Source organism: Electrophorus electricus, chromosome 9 (assembly GCF_013358815.1).
Source record: "Electrophorus electricus isolate fEleEle1 chromosome 9, fEleEle1.pri, whole genome shotgun sequence".
NCBI classification, from domain to species: Eukaryota; Metazoa; Chordata; class Actinopteri; order Gymnotiformes; family Gymnotidae; genus Electrophorus; species Electrophorus electricus.
In genome coordinates, this window is record NC_049543.1 from 762,501 (window position 1) to 771,778 (window position 9,278).

Below are 9,278 nucleotides of genomic sequence, written 5' to 3' on the forward strand. Positions count from 1 at the left end.
CCAAAATGTTAAAGGCCAGATGCTTAACAAGCATCTTCTACTCAGTAGAGGCTAAAGAACAAATAATTATGCAGCTACACCCCCGAATCAGGCCCTTCCTCCCCCGCATTTAGTTAATTCATGCGCATTTCATACGACACCTACTATTAAAAGCACTGAAGCCACAGAGAGACCCACCTGGACCCAGACCGACCCCTGGATCAAAGACATGCTAATGAGAGCGACACAGGCCTCGGAATGGAGACGTGTCTCCTAGAGCAGGACATGGGGAAGGTGTCCAAGGAAGAGCGCTGGAAGGGTGGAGCCCGGGAGCAGGAGCCAGAGGGCCAGACCTGGAGACTATAGAACTCTGGAACCAAAGACATCTAGAACCACAGCATTCTAGAATCACTCTAGAAGCATGGAACTCTAGAACTGCATTCTAGATAGCTGTTCTAGAATGTCTGCCTAGGTAGATGGGTTATCAGTCTGTTAAGATGCAAGATACGTGTACAACAACCTCTATGATTTAGACCCATTCCTTTATGAATTAAACACTGCAGCTGGCATTATAAGACTGCCACTGTGAAACATTGCTTCAGTGTTTGTGAGGAGTTGTATTATGTCCCTGTACAATATAACCACCATAATGGTTCATCAGTAGAACAGTAGCAAAAAAACTCAATTATAGTCTTTGCACATATTAAAAGTTAGAGTTACTGCAAAAGAAGATGAACTTGATAATATACTACAAGGAGCACTTCTGGGATTGCCAGCTGATGCAAAGCGATAACCTGGAGCCGTAAGCGTTATGTAAAGGATAAGATCAGCATCTCCCATTCCTGGTTATCCAAACAATGCTTTATTTAGTCCACTGTGTCGGACTCACCTCCCTAAAAAGATTCCAAAATGTGTGGAGTACGTTTAACCCTTTCAGTCAGTTCTGCTTTCAAATACTGTCACGTAGTATAATGCACATCCAGAAAGATAAAAATGGAGAGAGAGAGACAGAGCGAGAGAGAGAGAGAGAGAGAGAGAAAAAGAGATCAGGGAGCTTTGTCTTCCATAGACCAGTAATGAAAGGAAAATGGATCTTCAGGCGTGATTTAACCTGTCATCATTTCTGTCTCCTTCTCCGTCTGAGCCCTCTGGCCTCAGACGTCCCAGTCTGCCACCAGGCGCCAAAATCTACATCCTGGAACCTGCTTTCCAGTCACCATGACAACAACGATAGCCAGAAATGGAACCAAAATCAACCCTGGTTGGGAATTCTCCTTTCGACAGAAACAGACCTCAGCTCCCAGTTCAGGATCGTCCGGAGTAAACTGGGATCGATACAGTAACCATGTCAGGCTATAAACCATGGTTCCCGGACCGTTTTATGCGGGTCTTTCTGCTCTTTTCGACAGCTGTACAGGTGTTAGACAGAAACATAGCCTGACAGACATCACTACAGGAAATCCTGCCACTATGAACAGTATTCACTGCACACAGAATCAGACATTCGAACCCACAGCATGCGGCATGACTCCAGGGCCCATGTGCTCGGGCCGTATCTCACCTCCGTAAAGAATTCCCCTCCGCTGACCCCTCACCCTCCTCTGTGTGTCTGCAATCCATTATTCTGACCAGAACACAGTTTGACCTTTATCTAGGGTCCTCCACAATCTTGCCACAGTCGAATGCCCAACTACCAGCCCATGGCAGGAAATCAATACTAATCAATTTGTGAGTCTGTTAGCTAATAACAAGCTAAGCTAAACTAAGCTGCCTCTCTGAGAAATATGACTTCCAGACCTTTTTAATTTGTCATAATACATGAAAGGAAAGACTAAACGAGATTAGCCAAGCCCAGTTCCCATACTCTAATCCCACAGCAGTGGCTAGAGAAAAAGGATTTCTGGGTAATTTAAAGGACTGCCTCTCCTATATATACGGGGTCCCCAGTGAGAGGAATCCAATTAGGAAACTGTGGGGCGTGTCAGATTTCTAACATGGGCAGCTTGAGTATATTTGTTCTTATGTCCTTGAACACGTTCAGAATCAGTTCAGGTGTTCTTAATTCAGGTGTTTTTAATTCAGGAGTTCTTAATTCACGTCTTTTTAATTAAGGAGTTCTTAATTTAGGCACTCTTAGGCATGAAAAGTTGTTACATATGTGCTTAAGATACTCATGTGTGACAGATATAATCTATGTCTGTGATCTCAGGGTATAATCAATGAACAATTATAATTTTGGATGAAGTGCTTTGAAATAACTCCTCTGACAGAAACCCTTGAATAGAATTTGATTATGTAAATGTACCCCTGCACATAATTGAGTTTACATGTATGTAGAATAAAAGAAATGACGTCAATCCTGCCAGTATGACGTATCTGCGAGATTTAGCGTAGGCTCAGATGAGAAGAAACACGTTTCTTTGAACACGCCGAGATAAAACTCCTGCTTTCTTTCCTGAGCTGTACTCCTCGGATACACTCACGAGCTTGTGTCCAGTGAACAGGAAAGCAGCTGCTAGCACGGCCGATCCGTCAGGGTGGTGAGACTACTGCAGATGAACGTCTGACTGCGGTGCTGGAGGCATCAGCCTCCAGGTCAAGAGACTTTAAGCGCCATTGAAGTGGGCCAGTGGCGATACATTAATCAGAGGTAAAGTTCGACTGAAAAAGCCAATTTACAAACGTCTCTGACCGGAGCTCTCGGAAGAAATGGATATCTTAGCCCACATCATTTTCACGCACGTGCCTTCACCCCCGAACCTCACCCGCCGAACAAAATAGCATCGCTAGATTACTCATTTTCAACTCAAAGATTTCACATTCTCCCGCTTGGAAATCTAGATCGGAAGCCTGTGGACTTTATCGTGTTAAGCGTATGCAGTAGAGAATAGCCCACCACACAAAGCGAATGTCTGATTCCTCATTCCATCAAAACCGGCAAAAAACGTCGACACTTCTTCGCCCCGAGCGCGAGTCAGAACGGTGAGCGCGCGCGCTCCAAGGATGAAAGGGCAGCCAGCGCGAACAGCACGTCTGTTCGCGGAGACACGCGGAGATATCAATATGCTACATCGAGCACGGCTGTCAGAAAATGTAATACACGTGCCGTCTGATGTGCTCAACTTACTTTTGTCTGTTTGGTGCGTTTCTTCGCACACACCGCATTAGGATTAAGAAAGCAAAGCCCGCTCATGTTCTGATTATGACTTAATGATGTAGAACTATAAGGAAATCAGTGTTGGTTCACAACTAGTACGATGTTGGCGTTTCATGGACATTTAAAAAAAATTAGCCAATGTAGTCAATTGCTTCTTAAGTTTGTGGAGTTTGACAGTGATTTTAACACTCATGCCACGTGTATGCTGATGGGCTTGAATAACATTAGATACATCAGATAATATCAGATAACGTTCCTTCTGTAATATAAAAGAGAAAGAGTGTGTGAGGAGAGAGGAATTGAATTAGCACAGGTTATTCTCAGCAAGCTAAAAATAGGCTTTTTGTTCAAGGAAACATATCTTGTAGCCTTAGCTCTACGTGAAGATGCACTAGAACTAGGGGGTGTATATGGATCTATAATGACAGTATTCCAGGGACGTCTCGCAATATTCGGCCCTGGCAGAACACATGGCACTACGGAAAACTGGGTAGGGGAACTAGACACACTACTGCATGTGGGTCACAGGGAAGACTCTTCTAAAGGACATTACTGGGCCGATCTGCAAGCACAGTGGTGATGGTGATGTGATCCTTACTTGCTCTCAGAACTGAGGGACAGAAGAATTACAGAGAAGTATGTTTCAGTTGTGTTTCATTCTAAACACAATCCAGGCTGCTAATTTCTGGAGATGGATTGACAGTTATAGTACAATCCCTAATTACAAATTTATCATTATGCAACACTCAGTTCATACCATCTTAGTGTGTGGAAAATGTGCCCTGCGTGGACTGATCTTAAATATTTTTAACCAATGGAAGTTATCTACCTGTCCTTTCAGTGAATAGTTTATCTTTCTTGACATTGCTTGTCTTTCTTTCCGTAACCCACATATGCAGCCTGTTGCCTAAGCAGTCGTGGGTCTCTGTCTAACTGACTCTGCCTGCATGAAGCGTGGTAAGATCAGCTAGAAGCCTCTGCTTCTGGCATCGGGTAACCCCTCTACAGAAATCCCCAGGCACTGGGTTGCCCCCACACAGGCCTGTGCCCTCCTTATAATCCCTGAAATGGACCCATCGCTCTTTCCTGTCGCGTTACCTCTGCTGACCTGACATAATCACCCCATTTATTGCTCATTTATCAGAGCTTGCGTTGCTTTAGGAGCTGGTAGGCCCAACACAACGGCTGAGGAAGAAAAAGAAGAGAGATACATTTGTACTTGTGAATGATACAAACCTAGATTCGCCTGTTGGGAGCTGTGTCGCGGGGGTCTCTGGAACACCAAGGTTTCTGCAGGTTGTCAGTGAGGAATGGAGGGTTATATATAACTCAGCGTAACCCGGAGAAATGAAATTCCCCACCAGCTGTCACCACCTCGTGACTCCGGCCTTAAAAAGAGCCTTTTACACATCCAGGGGCACAGGGTGGGGGCGTGGGTGGTGGTGGTGGAGCAGGACTGGCGACCCAGATGGGGCAGAGCAAAGCAAGGTCCCACTCATCTGCTGAATCTAACACATTTAACACTTTACATATAAAAAAACACACTGGGGAAAGCGTGTATAGGGTACCGTGCGAATGTCGTAGGCCACCCAGGAAAGCTGTTTATCAGGGCAGAAGGTGTTTATTTGCTTCTGTTCTTGTCTGTTTGGTCTTTCGGCTTTGGCTGTACACAGTTTGCACACACACTGGCTGCTTCGGGAGGATCGGCCTGGGAATCAGACCCATAGTGGGAAAGACATTCGTCTGGTTTCCCTACAACTTCCCTTCTTTGTGGCATACTTTCCTTTGAGTTCGATCCGTGTTGATATTAGTCGTGTCATTTCTGAACATTCACTCTGTAAATTCATTCTGTGCGTTATTGCACGTTCCAGCGGTGCTGTAAGGGTTTCAGACCTGGTGCATGGGCCAGTGAAACATGCCAGACTCATCACCATGGTAATGGGTGAGATGTCTTGTGCTTTGTGATGTGGTGCATTGTCATGCTGGTAGTGACATTGTAAGATGGTAAACTAGCACAAGAAGGGCATGCACATGGTTAGCAACAATACTCAGATAGTCTGTGGCCTTCAGACTGGTATTAGTGGACCCAGAATGTGTTAGTAGAACACACTACGCCATTAACAAACCAGTACCAGAACACTCCCACACCATTACCCTACCAGTACCAGAACACACACTAGGCCATTAACAAACCAGTACCAGAACACTCCCACACCATTACCCTACCAGTACCAGAACACACACTAGGCCATTAACAAACCAGTACCAGAACACTCCCACACCATTACCCTACCAGTACCAGAACACACACTACACCATTAAAAAACCAGTACCACAACACTCCCACACCATTACCCTACCAGTACCAGAACACACACCACGCCATTAACAAACCAGTACCAGAACACTCCCACACCATTCAGTACCAGAACACACACTACGCCATTAACAAACCAGTACCACAACACTCCCACACCATTATCCTACCAGTACCAGAACACACACTACGCCATTAACAAACCAGTACCACAACACTCCCACACCATTACCCTACCAGTACCAGAACACACACTACGCCATTAACAAACCAATACCAGAACACTCCCACACCATTACCATACCAGTACCAGAACACACACTACGCCATTAAAAAACCAGTACCAGAACACTCCCACACCATTACCCTACCAGTACCAGAACACACACTACGCCATTAACAAACCAGTACCAGAACACACACTATGCCATTAAAAAACCAGTACCACAACACTCCCACACCATTACCCTACCAGTACCAGAACACACACTACGCCATTAACAAACCAGTACCACAACACTCCCACACCATTACCCTACCAGTACCAGAACACACACTACGCCATTAACAAACCAGTACCAGAACACTCCCACACCATTATGCTACCAGTACCAGAACACTCCCACACCATTACCAAACCAGTACCAGAACACTCCCACACCATTACCCTACCAGTACCAGAACACTCCCACACCATTACCCTACCAGTACCAGAACACACACTACACCATTACCCTACCAGTACCAGAACACTCCCACACCATTACCCTACCAGTACCAGAACACTCCCACACCATTACCCTACCAGTACCAGAACACACACTACACCATTAACAAACCTGTACCAGAACACTCCCACACCATTACCCTACCAGTACCAGAACACACACTACGCCATTAACAAACCAGTACCACAACACTCCCACACCATTACCCTACCAGTACCAGAACACACTCTACGCCATTAACAAACCAGTACCACAACACTCCCACACCATTACCCTACCAGTACCAGAACACACACTACGCCATTAACAAACCAGTACCAGAACACTCCCACACCATTATGCTACCAGTACCAGAACACACACTACGCCATTACCAAACCAGTACCAGAACACTCCCACACCATTACCAAACCAGTACCAGAACACTCCCACACCATTACCCTACCAGTACCAGAACACTCCCACACCATTACCCTACCAGTACCAGAACACTCCCACACCATTACCCTACCAGTACCAGAACACTCCCACACCATTACCCTACCAGTACCAGAACACACACTACACCATTACCCTACCAGTACCAGAACACTCCCACACCATTACCCTATCAGTACCAGAACACTCCCACACCATTACCCTACCAGTATCAGAACACTCCCACACCATTACCCTACCAGTACCAGAACACTCCCACACCATTACCCTACCAGTACCAGAACACACACTACACCATTAACAAACCAGTACCAGAACACTCCCACACCATTACCCTACCAGTACCAGAACACTCCCACACCATTACCCTACCATCTCCATGTTTGTAGTCCAGATCCTGACCTACCGTCTCCATGTTGCAGCAGTTATTGAGTTTCTTCTGACTGTTTGTCCTGACACGGTTTCTCCCATCTTCAGTTCTCCAGTTTTAGTGATCTCCTGGTTTTTTGCACCGTTCTATGTGAACTCAAATAACTGCTTGTGTAAAATACTGAAATCAGCCCGTCAGGCACTAAGAACCAAAACACTCAAACCAGCCCATCTGGAACCAAGAACCATAACATGGACAAAGCTGTTCAGATCAAATTTTTTTCTGATGCAATGCACTGTTGCCACCTGATTGGCTGAATGGATAATTATATGAATGAATGACATACACATTTACATATCTATATATTTATATCTATAGCCACACATACACCCTTGGGGTGGTTTTGAGATCTTCTACAAACAACAAGTGCTGTAAGACCTCTGAACTACTGTAGAAAAGTCTTTGGCATCTTGGATTCTCTTTCTACTAGTCTGAGTCCTTTTCCCCAGACACTGCAATTTGGTATGTGAGTGACCACACTGAACAGGCTCAGTTAAATCCCACATGAACACCCAGGAATCTGCTCTGCTCTCATTGCCAGAGTGCTCCCGTCTTCGGTTTAACCCAGAATGTCTCGTGCTACACAAATCAGTTTAGGACAAATTCTTCTCTACCGTGGACCAGAAAACACTACCAAACAAAACTACCATAACAACTCTTTCTTCACTAGCGTGTAGATATTCTCTGAATGAATACCCAGAGGCCTGCATCGCTGCATGTGCACTGACACCTACTGTGGCATGATCCCGTGATTTGTTTTAAGATACACACACACACACACACACACACACACACACACACACACACACAGAGAGAGAGAGAGAGAGAGAGACAGAGACCACCCCTTAGCTCTACATGCTGAAACATGCTGTGATTAGCAACGTGGAACGTAAAAAAGTAGCCTCAAAAAGTTGTAAAAGTCACCAGGATACAAGCGTGAGCCCTGTCTTAGCTGCCCTGCGTGTGCGTGGGGTCGTAGCAGGTCGTGCATCAAGCGTGTTCCCTCTGCTGTAACCATACATCCTGTAGCTCTGAGACGAGGCGTGAGCTGCTCGGTGCACACGGACACGCTGTCTCTGTTTGTTCTACAGATTAACTGAGGAAGAACAACACACTTTACTCAGTCATCTCTCTGAACAAGGTTGTTTTCATTTATTTGCACCGCAGGGTGGACAGGGGCATATTGATAACACTCCCTCCCTGGGGTGATGGAATGGATAGAGGAAAAGTGGCCTCTCTCTCTCTCTGTCTCTTTCTCTGTCTGTCTTTCGCAGTGTCTTCCTCTTTCTTTCTCTGTCCTCTCTCTCTCTCTGTGTCTCTCTCTTTCCCTGTCTGTCTCTCCTAGTGTCTCTCTCAGTTCTGTTCAATTCACATGTGCTTTGTTAGCATGACAAATATTAACATTTGTATTACCAAAGCTTTAGTGTAAAGTTAAAGGATGTATAAGCACATTCTAGTACAAAAGAGTATAGAACATACAATTTGATTAGTAAAATTAGAATTGTATTGATGTGTACTGAAATATTAACATGTACATAAGAGATTAAAATAATATCAATAACATAAAAAGATGAAGAGAAACAATAATGATACTAAATGAATAAAAAACAATAAAAGACTAAAACAGATTCTGTGCTGGACTGAATCTGCTGTGTGTCAGGGGTCAGTAGGTTAGACAGTCTCAGCAGACAGGGGATTGAGGGGACTGTTTTAAATGCTTCATACTGTAATGTATTTTGAATGCTGGAGTTCAGATGAATGGGTAAAGTCAATGGAAATCGACCCAATTCTGCCCTGCATATTTTAGATGGTGTTTGTCTTTGATCTTGGAGTATATTTCTGCAGAATTCTACATGCATTGACTCTGTGGGATGTGTGTGCCATGTAGTGTGGTCATGTTTACTGACTGGACCCCACACCTCACTTCCATATAGCACATTTTTACACCATGTTTTAATTGGGATGTTTATTTTGTAGTTTTTTTTTTTTTGATTGCACAGAAAGATCTTCGTGCGTGGTCTTGCATCCATTCCGGAATCACAGGTTCCAGAGGTGCTGATCTTCAGGCTGAGGTCATCGTAAGGGAATGGACACTGTAGGGCCGTGTTTCCTGCAGGGAAAAGGTGCCTGTTTTCCTGAGACCTGATTTTTTTTCTGGAAGATTACACATGGACTATCAGAGCCCAGTTCTGCCAGAACTGTTCCAGCAGGGCCAGCTGCTTCTTTAGC

The 9,278-nt window shown here is 44.9% G+C and overlaps 1 long non-coding RNA gene across 1 annotated transcript in view; it reads left to right on the forward strand.

The window, feature by feature from the left end:
- The window catches only part of LOC113587047, a 19,239-nt gene extending 18,352 nt beyond the window's left edge, over nt 1–887 (forward strand). The window contains exon 3 of the long non-coding RNA XR_003411689.2: nt 1–887. This exon is cut by the window's left edge and continues 58 nt beyond it. This is a non-coding gene — a long non-coding RNA (uncharacterized LOC113587047).
- The last annotated feature ends 8,391 nt before the right edge of the window (nt 888–9,278 follow it).